This window comes from Pygocentrus nattereri, chromosome 14 (assembly GCF_015220715.1).
Source record: "Pygocentrus nattereri isolate fPygNat1 chromosome 14, fPygNat1.pri, whole genome shotgun sequence".
Classification (NCBI taxonomy): domain Eukaryota; kingdom Metazoa; phylum Chordata; class Actinopteri; order Characiformes; family Serrasalmidae; genus Pygocentrus; species Pygocentrus nattereri.
The window spans coordinates 1,195,001-1,207,972 of NC_051224.1; positions in this window are offsets into that span (position 1 = coordinate 1,195,001).

Sequence of the window (12,972 nt, forward strand, 5' to 3'; positions counted from 1 at the left end):
TATATATATATATATATATATATATTTGTTTATTTATATGTTAAGTAAATGTATACAGTAAATGTATTATGATAATATCTAATAATAGTACTATTTTTTTTGACAAATTTTTTGACAAATACATTCATGCATATGTATGTGTGTGTGTGTGTGTGTGTGTGTGTGTGTGTGTGTGTGTATATATATATATAGATATATATATATCGCTGTTGTGGGAAACAAAACCTCATATCTCCAAAATGCAAGTCAATGGAACCAGACGTCATTTTGGGTCATTTCTTTGGTCCATTCATCATGAAATTTACACATGGTGACTGGACCAAGGGGCGGCAGGTATTTTCAAATTACATCAAAAACTGAAAATCCACAGAAATGGAGATGCAAGGTTTTGTTCTGAAATCAGCGATATACATATCATATCTCCATTTTTGACATTTCTCAGTTTTTACCTGTCGCCCTTTACATTGTGTGTAGAATTCATGATAATTGACACAAAAGAAACGACTCAAAATTACTCGACTGACATGAAAAGTAAAGTGCGTTTTTTCCTTCTCCTGTAAAGTTACCGTTTTGAAGATATGAGGTTTTGATCCGACAACAGCAATCTATATATATATATATATATATATATATATATAAATAATATATACACACATGTCGTTGTTGTTTGAGTCATGTGCTGGTGAGTGTAGTGGTCTAATCTCAGAAACGCAGCTCGTTCTCATCCACACAGACTGAGGCCTCTTGTTTATTTGACTAAGTAATGTTGTGGAAATGTAATTTTCAGGCTAATGTGGCCAGCACATGGGCTGGACGAGGCTACCTGAAATTTTGCATCTAATGCATTGCAGATGGAGCCCGAGTCCCCCAGCAGCTCCTCTGAAATCTCAACACAGAGTGAGTGTCCTGAATATCCATTATTGTGCTGCTTCTTCAGATATTCATCCTTTAATAAGTTTGACGTGGACTATGTCTATGTAGCTGCTGAATATGAGAGCTGGAGTAGTAATACAATAATAATAATATAACACAATATATTGTGCTGCACTTATATATTATATTTTATTCTTCTGCACTGTGTAGTGTAGATTATTGTGTTGTAGTGTGTTGTATTGCACTGTAGTGTATTGTAGTGTATTGTGCTGTATTGTAGTGTATTGTGCTGTATTGTAGTGTAGTGTAGTGTAGTGTAGTGTAGTGTGTTGTAGTGTAGTGTGTTGTAGTGTAGTGTAGTGTGTTGTAGTTTAGTGTGTTGTAGTGTAGTGTAGTGTGTTGTAGTGTAGTGTGTTGTAGTGTATTGTGCTGTAGTGTATTGTAGTGTAGTGTATTGTGCTGTATTGTAGTGTAGTGTGTTGTAGTGTAGTGTATTGTGCTGTATTGTAGTGTAGTGTAGTGTGTTGTAGTGTGTTGTAGTGTATTGTGCTGTAGTGTATTGTAGTGTAGTGTATTGTGCTGTATTGTAGTGTAGTGTAGTGTATTGTAGTGTAGTGTATTGTAGTGTAGTGTAGTGTATTGTGCTGTAGTGTATTGTAGTGTAGTGTAGTGTATTGTAGTGTAGTGTGTTGTAGTGTAGTGTATTGTGCTGTAGTGTATTGTAGTATAGTGTATTGTGCTGTATTGTAGTGTAGTGTATTGTAGTGTAGTGTATTGTAGTGTGTTGTAGTGTAGTGTAGTGTAGTGTGTTGTAGTGTATTGTGCTGTAGTGTATTGTAGTGTAGTGTATTGTGCTGTATTGTAGTGTATTGTAGTGTGTTGTAGTGTATTGTAGTATAGTGTATTGTATTGTAGTGTGTTGTATTGCACTGTTCTGTGTTCAGCTCTGCTCCTTTTCTCTCTCTATCAGTGACTGTGTTTCTATCAGTATCTGAGCTCAGGACCGTCTCTCTCTCTAACCTACTGGTAACCAGCAGAGACACTTGTAAATGTAAACAGTGGAGTTGTATTAGTGTTTACAAATTTATGTAACGGGATCTCCTCAGTGACTCCGTACAAGCGATCTGCCATTTCACTAATCCTATGCACGTGTGTATATAAATAGTGACATTTGTTTAATGATTTTTATTTAGTAGGTGGAAATAGTTATACAGTTAAGGGATGTTGGTTCTGACACAGACATAACTTGATATCACTTGGCAGACTCAGAATAAAGCCACACTATTACGTATTAAAAGTCTAAAGTGGTGCAAACTGAAATAAGCTGGCAGTGAGTGAGCTGGTCCTGAATGCGTGGCTGCTTCCTGCCCTTACGTTTTAATGAGAAGCAGAGGCTGATTAGCCTGTCAGCTGGACCAGCAATTACTCCTTGCAGCCACTCCAGCAGAGCATGTCCTCTACCCCCACCACTCTGTTAGCGAATGACAGTTACGGCCAGGGGCCGCTTTCAAACAGACCCTCACAAACACCGCTTGAAGAAGCATAACGCCAAAATGAAGTGGTGTACATCTCACCTTAGTAAGAACATTGATTAGACCTTATTAGGAACATTGGGTGTTGGTGGATTGAAGACTGCTGCTGCTGATCTTCTGCTTGGTTACAGGGGCTGATGTTCTTATTATAATTTGTTATTCAGGAGACATTCCTATTGGCCGTAGTATTTTTAACATGCCAACAAACACACACATCCTGTCTCGACTTTCACAGTGTCTACAGAAAGACTCAGATAAATGGTATTGTTTATTGTGTATAAGAGTATAATTTAGGGTTGGAAAATCTGTATTCAGTCCCAGTGAGACTTTAGTTTTTACTTTGTTCGAGTACTTGTAGGATAATAACCCCTGAAATAATAATAACAGCAAACGTACAAAGGAATCTTCAAAAGAAACACCATTGAATGGGGTTTATAAACTTTTTAAGAATCAGTGCAGAACATGTAGAAAACATGATCGTCAGACATTAATCAACGGCTTCTTTAGCTCTGCTAAAGCCTGAGTAGACTGATAAATCAATGTGATCAGTTATTAATCTCAGTGTTACTGAGCTCTGCTAAAGCCTGAGTAGACTGATAAATCAATGTGATCAGTTATTAATCTCAGCGTTACTGAGCTCTGCTAAAGTCTGAGTAGACTGATAAATCAATGTGATCAGTTATTAATCTGTGTTACTGAGCTCTGCTAAAGCCTGAGTAGACTGATAAATCAATGTGATCAGTTATTAATCTCAGCGTTACTGAGCTCTGCTAAAGCCTGAGTAGACTGATAAATCAATGTGATCGGTTATTAATCTCAGCGTTACTGAGCTCTGCTAAAGCCTGAGTAGACTGATAAATCAATGTGATCGGTTATTAATCTCAGCGTTACTGAGCTCTGCTAAAGCCTGAGTAGACTGATAAATCAATGTGATCGGTTATTAATCTCAGTGTTACTGAGCTCTGCTAAAGTCTGAGTAGACTGATAAATCAATGTGATCAGTTATTAATCTCAGCGTTACTGAGCTCTGCTAAAGCCTGAGTAGACTGATAAATCAATGTGATCGGTTATTAATCTCAGTGTTACTGAGCTCTGCTAAAGCCTGAGTAGACTGATAAATCAATGTGATCGGTTATTAATCTCAGAGTTACTGAGCTCTGCTAAAGCCTGAGTAGACTGATAAATCAATGTGATCGGTTATTAATCTCAGCGTTACTGAGCTCTGCTAAAGCCTGAGTAGACTGATAAATCAATGTGATCAGTTATTAATCTCAGTGTTACTGAGCTCTGCTAAAGCCTGAGTAGACTGATAAATCAATGTGATCGGTTATTAATCTCAGTGTTACTGAGCTCTGCTAAAGCCTGAGTAGACTGATAAATCAATGTGATCGGTTATTAATCTCAGCGTTACTGAGCTCTGCTAAAGTCTGAGTAGACTGATAAATCAATGTGATCGGTTATTAATCTCAGCGTTACTGAGCTCTGCTAAAGCCTGAGTAGACTGATAAATCAATGTGATCGGTTATTAATCTCAGTGTTACTGAGCTCTGCTAAAGTCTGAGTAGACTGATAAATCAATGTGATCGGTTATTAATCTCAGCGTTACTGAGCTCTGCTAAAGCCTGAGTAGACTGATAAATCAATGTGATCGGTTATTAATCTCAGCGTTACTGAGCTCTGCTAAAGCCTGAGTAGACTGATAAATCAATGTGATCGGTTATTAATCTCAGTGTTACTGAGCTCTGCTAAAGCCTGAGTAGACTGATAAATCAATGTGATCGGTTATTAATCTCAGCGTTACTGAGCTCTGCTAAAGCCTGAGTAGACTGATAAATCAATGTGATCAGTTATTAATCTCAGTGTTACTGAGCTCTGCTAAAGCCTGAGTAGACTGATAAATCAATGTGATCAGTTATTAATCTCAGCGTTACTGAGCTCTGCTAAAGCCTGAGTAGACTGATAAATCAATGTGATCGGTTATTAATCTCAGCGTTACTGAGCTCTGCTAAAGCCTGAGTAGACTGATAAATCAATGTGATCGGTTATTAATCTCAGCGTTACTGAGCTCTGCTAAAGCCTGAGTAGACTGATAAATCAATGTGATCGGTTATTAATCTCAGTGTTACTGAGCTCTGCTAAAGTCTGAGTAGACTGATAAATCAATGTGATCAGTTATTAATCTCAGCGTTACTGAGCTCTGCTAAAGCCTGAGTAGACTGATAAATCAATGTGATCGGTTATTAATCTCAGTGTTACTGAGCTCTGCTAAAGCCTGAGTACACTGATAAATCAATGTGATCAGTTATTAATCTCAGCGTTACTGAGCTCTGCTAAAGCCTGAGTAGACTGATAAATCAATGTGATCGGTTATTAATCTCAGCGTTACTGAGCTCTGCTAAAGTCTGAGTAGACTGATAAATCAATGTGATCAGTTATTAATCTCAGCGTTACTGAGCTCTGCTAAAGCCTGAGTAGACTGATAAATCAATGTGATCGGTTATTAATCTCAGTGTTACTGAGCTCTGCTAAAGCCTGAGTAGACTGATAAATCAATATGATCGGTTATTAATCTCAGAGTTACTGAGCTCTGCTAAAGTCTGAGTAGACTGATAAATCAATGTGATCGGTTATTAATCTCAGCGTTACTGAGCTCTGCTAAAGCCTGAGTAGACTGATAAATCAATGTGATCGGTTATTAATCTCAGTGTTACTGAGCTCTGCTAAAGCCTGAGTAGACTGATAAATCAATGTGATCAGTTATTAATCTCAGCATTACTGAGCTCTGCTAAAGCCTGAGTAGACTGATAAATCAATGTGATCAGTTATTAATCTCAGTGTTACTGAGCTCTGCTAAAGCCTGAGTAGACTGATAAATCAATGTGATCGGTTATTAATCTCAGTGTTACTGAGCTCTGCTAAAGCCTGAGTAGACTGATAAATCAATGTGATCAGTTATTAATCTCAGCATTACTGAGCTCTGCTAAAGCCTGAGTAGACTGATAAATCAATGTGATCAGTTATTAATCTCAGTGTTACTGAGCTCTGCTAAAGCCTGAGTAGACTGATAAATCAATGTGATCGGTTATTAATCTCAGCGTTACTGAGCTCTGCTAAAGCCTGAGTAGACTGATAAATCAATGTGATCGGTTATTAATCTCAGCGTTACTGAGCTCTGCTAAAGCCTGAGTAGACTGATAAATCAATGTGATCGGTTATTAATCTCAGCGTTACTGAGCTCTGCTAAAGCCTGAGTAGACTGATAAATCAATGTGATCGGTTATTAATCTCAGCTTTACTGAGCTCTGCTAAAGCCTGAGTAGACTGATAAATCAATGTGATCGGTTATTAATCTCAGCGTTACTGAGCTCTGCTAAAGCCTGAGTAGACTGATAAATCAATGTGATCGGTTATTAATCTCAGCGTTACTGAGCTCTGCTAAAGCCTGAGTAGACTGATAAATCAATGTGATCAGTTATTAATCTCAGCTTTACTGAGCTCTGCTAAAGCCTGAGTAGACTGATAAATCAATGTGATCGGTTATTAATCTCAGCGTTACTGAGCTCTGCTAAAGCCTGAGTAGACTGATAAATCAATGTGATCAGTTATTAATCTCAGTGTTACAGAGCTCTGCTAAAGCCTGAGTAGACTGATAAATCAATGTGATCAGTTATTAATCTCAGTGTTACTGAGCTCTGCTAAAGCCTGAGTAGACTGATAAATCAATGTGATCAGTTATTAATCTCAGCGTTACTGAGCTCTGCTAAAGTCTGAGTAGACTGATAAATCAATGTGATCGGTTATTAATCTCAGCGTTACTGAGCTCTGCTAAAGCCTGAGTAGACTGATAAATCAATGTGATCGGTTATTAATCTCAGTTTTACTGAGCTCTGCTAAAGTCTGAGTAGACTGATAAATCAATGTGATCGGTTATTAATCTCAGCGTTACTGAGCTCTGCTAAAGCCTGAGTAGACTGATAAATCAATGTGATCGGTTATTAATCTCAGCGTTACTGAGCTCTGCTAAAGTCTGAGTAGACTGATAAATCAATGTGATCGGTTATTAATCTCAGCGTTACTGAGCTCTGCTAAAGCCTGAGTAGACTGATAAATCAATGTGATCGGTTATTAATCTCAGTGTTACTGAGCTCTGCTAAAGTCTGAGTAGACTGATAAATCAATGTGATCGGTTATTAATCTCAGCGTTACTGAGCTCTGCTAAAGCCTGAGTAGACTGATAAATCAATGTGATCGGTTATTAATCTCAGCGTTACTGAGCTCTGCTAAAGTCTGAGTAGACTGATAAATCAATGTGATCAGTTATTAATCTCAGCGTTACTGAGCTCTGCTAAAGTCTGAGTAGACTGATAAATCAATGTGATCGGTTATTAATCTCAGCGTTACTGGGCTCTGCTAAAGTCTGAGTAGACTGATAAATCAATGTGATCGGTTATTAATCTCAGCGTTACTGGGCTCTGCTAAAGTCTGAGTAGACTGATAAATCAATGTGATCGGTTATTAATCTCAGCGTTACTGAGCTCTGCTAAAGCCTGAGTAGACTGATAAATCAATGTGATCGGTTATTAATCTCAGCGTTACTGAGCTCTGCTAAAGCCTGAGTAGACTGATAAATCAATGTGATCAGTTATTAATCTCAGCGTTACTGAGCTCTGCTAAAGCCTGAGTAGACTGATAAATCAATGTGATCAGTTATTAATCTCAGCGTTACTGAGCTCTGCTAAAGCCTGAGTAGACTGATAAATCAATGTGATCAGTTATTAATCTCAGCGTTACTGAGCTCTGCTAAAGCCTGAGTAGACTGATAAATCAATGTGATCGGTTATTAATCTCAGTGTTACTGAGCTCTGCTAAAGCCTGAGTAGACTGATAAATCAATGTGATCAGTTATTAATCTCAGCGTTACTGAGCTCTGCTAAAGCCTGAGTAGACTGATAAATCAATGTGATCGGTTATTAATCTCAGCGTTACTGAGCTCTGCTAAAGCCTGAGTAGACTGATAAATCAATGTGATCAGTTATTAATCTCAGTGTTACTGAGCTCTGCTAAAGCCTGAGTAGACTGATAAATCAATGTGATCAGTTATTAATCTCAGTGTTACTGAGCTCTGCTAAAGTCTGAGTAGACTGATAAATCAATGTGATCGGTTATTAATCTCAGTGTTACTGAGCTCTGCTAAAGTCTGAGTAGACTGATAAATCAATGTGATCAGTTATTAATCTCAGCGTTACTGAGCTCTGCTAAAGCCTGAGTAGACTGATAAATCAGTGTGATCGGTTATTAATCTCAGCGTTACTGAGCTCTGCTAAAGCCTGAGTAGACTGATAAATCAATGTGATCAGTTATTAATCTCAGCGTTACTGAGCTCTGCTAAAGCCTGAGTAGACTGATAAATCAGTGTGATCGGTTATTAATCTCAGCGTTACTGAGCTCTGCTAAAGCCTGAGTAGACTGATAAATCAATGTGATCAGTTATTAATCTCAGCGTTACTGAGCTCTGCTAAAGCCTGAGTAGACTGATAAATCAGTGTGATCGGTTATTAATCTCAGCGTTACTGAGCTCTGCTAAAGCCTGAGTAGACTGATAAATCAATGTGATCGGTTATTAATCTCAGTGTTACTGAGCTCTGCTAAAGTCTGAGTAGACTGATAAATCAATGTGATCGGTTATTAATCTCAGCGTTACTGAGCTCTGCTAAAGCCTGAGTAGACTGATAAATCAATGTGATCGGTTATTAATCTCAGCGTTACTGAGCTCTGCTAAAGTCTGAGTAGACTGATAAATCAGTGTGATCGGTTATTAATCTCAGCGTTACTGAGCTCTGCTAAAGTCTGAGTAGACTGATAAATCAATGTGATCGGTTATTAATCTCAGCGTTACTGAGCTCTGCTAAAGCCTGAGTAGACTGATAAATCAATGTGATCAGTTATTAATCTCAGCGTTACTGAGCTCTGCTAAAGTCTGAGTAGACTGATAAATCAATGTGATCAGTTATTAATCTCAGCGTTACTGAGCTCTGCTAAAGCCTGAGTAGACTGATAAATCAATGTTCATTTTCAATAAATGAAATGTTCAATTAATCAGTGATCATTTTCACTTCTGGTTCAAATTACCACCACATTACATCTCAAGGACTGAAGTATGCAAGAATTTTTAAAAATGGGTGGAAATCGTCTTTAAATAGGTGTGCAAACTTTTAAACTATATGAAAGTTCTTCAAGCCTTTAAAAGATTCTTCACACTCACAGATCTCTTTTTCATATATGGTTCTTTAGGGAACCAAAAGTGGTTCTTTCATGGCATCACTCGAAGAACGTCTATTTTAAAAAGATGACATTGTGTTTAATATTTTCTTAAAAGACCTTTTTTAAAAGTGTTAAAAGTTCCCTTTTAGTGGTGGGGGCCCCACTCACATAACTGCATAACGTATATTTGTTTATATATATTTTTGTTTCTCAGAAGTTCCTTTTAATTCCTATTAATTTAATTTGTCGTTTAAGGGGTTTAAGAAGAAATATCGCTCTGTGCTTTTCTCTTCTCTTCAGAGTAGGTCTAGATGGCTTATCACTGCACGTGGACGATGCTGGAGATTTCAGTTTGGTATCTGTCCGGCTGCCGGGACAGCCTGTGTGCGCTGGACCTGAAGCTTTCTCTTAGAAACAGTAGCAGCGGAAATTGACACTGGGGTAGCAGCCATGTGGGTGGGCTCTGTGGTGAGCACGCTGGCAAGGCTGCTCCTGCATGCAAGGCAGCATCGGGGCCAGGGTGCAGCGGGTCACTGCTCAGCCCTGGAGCACGTTCGGCAGGCCTTGGGAAACTTCTCAGCTCCACCTCGAGCCCCAGCGTCAAAAACGGGGCCTAAACAGTAGAAGTCAACTGCTAAATCACGTCTGCTGTCTGCCCTCTCGCTCAGACTGCAACGTCACTAGAGCTGTGGAGAAGGTGGGCTTGAGTGCGTTTGTGTTTGTGTTTGTGTGTTTGTGCTTCTCAAGCTCTTTAGATCTTTTCACATACGCTGCTTATGTACAGCCATAAAGTTGTACAAACCGCGTAAGTGCAAAAGGACAAATAAAAATGCCCTTAAGCAGAACATTCGGTTTCTAGATGTCTCCGTGCTTTTTTATAGCACTTATATTTCACGTATGCTGTTAATGTACCGCTGTAAAGATGCTTACAAACAGTGGAGGAGCAAAGGCAGAGAGTAGTTGTATGTATGCATACAATTTAAATGATACTAAGGAATTTAGTTCAGACTAAAGGTCTAGACTTTATTTCAAAAAGGGGGGCTGGGGAGCAAAGTTTCCATAGACATAACCTCTGACCGCAGCCAGACAGCTAGGTGACAGTTCTAGAGTACTGAGCTAGGACTTTGGTGCAGCACAGTAGATTACACACAGGTGAGAGTGAGTTATGTAGTTGTGGAGGTTCCGATAGTAACTAAAGTGTGGACCCACCTGCAGACCGTTCTAGACTAGTTAGACTGCCAGCAATAGCACTCTCGCACTATTTATGCACAAATATGTCTCTCATTTAAGAATCGTGTCTCAAATTATTCAATACAAATTATAGCGAAATGTTTTTGGACACTCCTTTTATGTCCCCATCGTACAGGTATGCTAGCAACACTTTAGCAACAACCTGGGATATCATAGCAGTGGCCTAGCTACACCATAGCAACCACCTAGGGTAGCATAGCAATGGTCTAATAACACCTTAGCAACCACCTGGGATACCACCGGGAGTATTTTACATAGGCAGGCCAAGGTGGTGTTAGGAGTCTTGCCCAAGGACTCTTATTGGTATAGTGTAGGGTGCTGACCCAGGTGGGGGGCTGAACCCCAGTCTACAGCGTAGAAGGCAGAGGTGTTACCCACTACACTAACCAACCACATAACAATGTTCATGTACATTAAACCTGTCAGTTTAATCACATAATTCATATTCATAAGATATAACCGATCCCTGTTTTGTCTAATGAATATGACTTTTATTGACTTTTAATGTGTTCACAGAACACTCGAGGACGCCTTGGTCGCCGTAGATCATCAAAGCTCTCGTGCTCTGTTGCTTTTATACAACAGTTAAATCAGTAAGTAAAAGTAAAGTGAGGAATAAATATCTTGGGCCATGAACGTGGCATTTAATATGTTTTAAAAATTCCTAACTGACAGTTTGGGAATTTAGTGTAGTCTCATCTTCAGAGTCTGACCAAATCGAATGTAGGTCAAATGTGATCTTCAAAGTATCCATTTCTGTTTGTGCGCAAAGAAAGAAGTAAAAATATTTACACCGATCAGGCGTAACATTCTGACCACCTCCTCGTTTCTACACTCACTGTCCACCTTATCAGCTCCACTGACCGTATAGCTGCACTCTGTAGTTCTACAGTTACAGACTGTAGTCCATCTGTTTCTCTGATACTCTGTTACCCTGTTCTTCAGTGGTCAGGACCCCCATGGACCCTCACAGAGCAGGTACTGTTTGGGTGGTGGGTCATTCTCAGCACTGCAGTAACACTGACGTGGTGGTGGTGTGTTAGTGTGTGTTGTGCTGGTCAGAGTGGATCAGACACAGCAGTGCTGCTGGAGTTTTAAACACCTCAGTGTCGCTGCTGGACTGAGAATAGTCCACTAACCAAAAACATCCAGTCAACAGCGTCCAGTGGGCAGGACTAGAGGATGACCAACACAAACTGAGCAGATGAGCTATCGTCTCTGACTACATTTACAAGGTGGACTGACAAGATAGGAGGGTCTAATAGAGTGGACAGTGAGTGGACACAGTGTTTAAAACTCCAGCAGCACTGCTGTGTCTGATCCACTCGAACCAGCACAACACACACTAACACAAAAACAAAATTTGACCAGACCAAACTTTTGTATAAGACTGTAAATAGATAGCAGGTAAGTAGACATGCATTGCAGTGGGAACAGAGTGGGAACAGAGAAAGAACCTGAACTGGCAAAACGAAGAAATAGACAGATTCTCACTGAGAGAGAGAGAGAGAGAGGGAGAGGGAGAGGGAGAGGGAGAGAGAGAGAGAGAGAGAGAGGGAGAGAGAGAGAGAGAGAGAGAGAGAGAGAGAGAGAGAGAGAGAGAGAGAGAGAGAGGGAGAGGGAGAGGGAGAGGGAGAGGGAGAGAGAGAGGGAGAGGGAGAGGGAGAGAGAGAGAGAGAGAGAGAGAGACAGAGAGGGAGAGAGAGAGACAGAGAGAGAGAGAGAGAGGGAGAGAGAGAGAGAGAGAGAGAGAGAGGGAGAGAGGGAGAGAGGGAGAGAGAGAGAGAGAGAGAGGGAGAGAGGGAGAGAGAGAGAGAGAGAGAGAGACGTGGTTGGGGCAGAGAGGCATGAGGGAAAGCTTGGACTTGTGAGAAATGATTTTACACCTGTCTGCCACTTTCCCTGAACAGCACCAGCTTCCCAGTGGCCGTCTGTAGGAGGGGAGAACCAGGACCCCATCCACATCTGTGACACTCGGGTCAGGGACCACTATCCTGTGTTTCAGCACTGCGGTCCAGTCTCACTCTTGCATTGCCGCGGCCGGAGTTTTGACACGCTGTCAGAAGGGCGGCTCTGATTGATGACTGACCCTGTCTGTTTGCCTGGCCAAATCAGAGCCCCGGCCACGGGCAGCTGTTGATACATGGCATTTTGAGCATGGCCATGTTTAAACAGGACTTATCATGGCCCTGACACCTTTGGAGAGCAGGGCTCATTCTACCGGCCTTTCACCCCCTCCACCTTCTCACACCTCCCTGCCAGTCCCTGACAGAATCTTGCCGGACCCTCTCCTGCCGTGGTCTTCAAAAGTTCTCCCGCCTTCGGCTCACAGTCTGGCTGACCTAGCTGCTCTGACTTGACTTTTGTCTGTGGAAAAGCTAAGCGTGAGTCCAGGTTGTAAGAAGATGTACTGAGGAAACATTTTATGTACTAACAGCACCTCACTGAAATATTCTGACAGAAGTGCAGATTATAAACTTCAGTTGATGCCACGTTTGTGTTTGTAAAAGTAGAAGAGGAGATACTTTATTATGATTTGACTTTGACTGAAAGATTTTTGTGTCTGCAGCCTTTTGTGGAAAGAAAAGCTGTCGCTTCAAAGTGTTTAATGTTTTTAATCAAATAAACGAGGGATCCAAATTTTAGCAGATTCTTTTAACCAATAACTGACCATCATTAATTTGTGATTCATTGTTTTTTTAAAAGATGCAACCCATCAAAATTATGAATTTGATAGATGTTCAAAATACTTGTTATTTCATCACTGGCCAAAAAAGGCAAACTAAAAGTTAGTATGAGCTTTAATCTGAGATTTTATTCCAAGCACATTTGGACCATTTGTACTGATCCGTTCATCATGAAATTTTCACATGGTGTATTACATTACATTAGCATTTGGCTGACGCTCTTATCCAGAGCGACTTACAATTTGATCATTTTACACAATTGGCCTGACTGCGTGTCTTTTGGACTGTGGGAGGAAACCGGAGAACCCGGAGGAAACCCACGCAGACATGGGGAGAACATGCAAACTCCACACAGAGAGGACCCCGGT